Source organism: Alexandromys fortis, unplaced genomic scaffold (assembly GCF_014885135.2).
Source record: "Alexandromys fortis isolate MF-2015 unplaced genomic scaffold, M_Fortis_MF-2015_v1.1 scaffold_31, whole genome shotgun sequence".
In the NCBI taxonomy this organism is placed as follows: domain Eukaryota; kingdom Metazoa; phylum Chordata; class Mammalia; order Rodentia; family Cricetidae; genus Alexandromys; species Alexandromys fortis.
Window position 1 is genome coordinate 12,424,071 of NW_026067974.1, and position 1,332 is coordinate 12,425,402.

Consider the following 1,332-nt stretch of genomic DNA (forward strand, 5'->3'; position numbering starts at 1 on the left):
ATTTTGAAAGACTTTTTTTTTTTGTGCATGTGCTTGTGTATGTGTGAGTGCCTGTATGTATACATGGATGCTTGGCTGTTTGTATACCACATGCATGCCTGGTGCCTGTGGAAGCCAGAAGAGGGCCTTGGATCCCCTAGAGCTGAAATTACAGGCATTTATGTGCCATCACCCAGTGCTGGGATCCAGACCTGGGTCCTCTGCAAGAGTAGTAAGTGCCATTAACCAATGAACCATCTCTATTTTAAAAATAGTCCCTCCATCACCATTTCAAATTCTTTTTACGGGTATGGGTGTTTTGCCTGTGTGTATATGCACACACCACCACATACATACGTTGCTCTTGGAGGACAGAAGAGAACATCAGATCCTCCGGAACTGGAGTTACCAAGGATTGAGCTACCATTTGGGTGCTGGGACTCGAACATGTGTCCTCTGGAAGAGCAGCCAGTGCTCTTGTCTCCAGCCCCCCCCCTCCATTTTTTATCCCTGGTAGTGTGGGGTCCTGATGATGCCTTGATAATCCATGTCGTGTCTAATATTCCTGGTTGCTGTGATGCACCACTGTCACAAGAACGCTGGCCTTCATCATTTTCTCCCGTTTGTTGGTTATGTCCACCAGCTGGCGGTTACCTGTCCCTTGATCAACTCAGTTTCCCGCCATTAGCTGCAGTTTGCCTGAGAGGCTAAGTGCAGACGGCACAAAGTCTCTGCACAGCCTGGTGTGTAAGAAAGTGGGCAGTTGCCAGGCGGTGGTGGCGACGCATGTCTTTAATCCCAGCACTCGGGAGGCAGAGGCAGGCGGATCTCTGTGAGTTCGAGGTCAGCCTGGTCTACAAGAGCTAGTGCTAGGACAGGCACCAAAGCTACAGAGAAACCCTGTCTCGAAACAAAACAAAACAAAAAAACAGAAAGAAAGAAAGAAAGAAAGAAAGAAAGAAAGGAAGGAAGGAAGGAAGGAAGGAAGGAAGGAAGGAAGGAAGGAAGGAAGGAAGAAAGAAAGAAAAAAAGAAAGAAAGAAGTCACTGAAGTTAGTATATTGTAGTAACCTTACTAAAAAATGGCACCCTTGCACTCCAAAGGGATTGGGAGTTGTTTTAGGGTACGAACCAAACTGCACAGCTATGGGGAAGGGGTTGTTACTAACGTCACTCCACTTTATAGATGAGGAAGTTGATACAGGAGTTGGGTAACACACCCAAGGTCACTGCTCTGAACCAGCAGGTGGGGGAGGAAGAGCCTCAGAGCCAATCACTCAGACTCCAGTTGCCCAGGGTGCCAACCTCCACACTGTAAAGTGTTCTTATAACCTTTTCCTTTTGCTGGAGATGC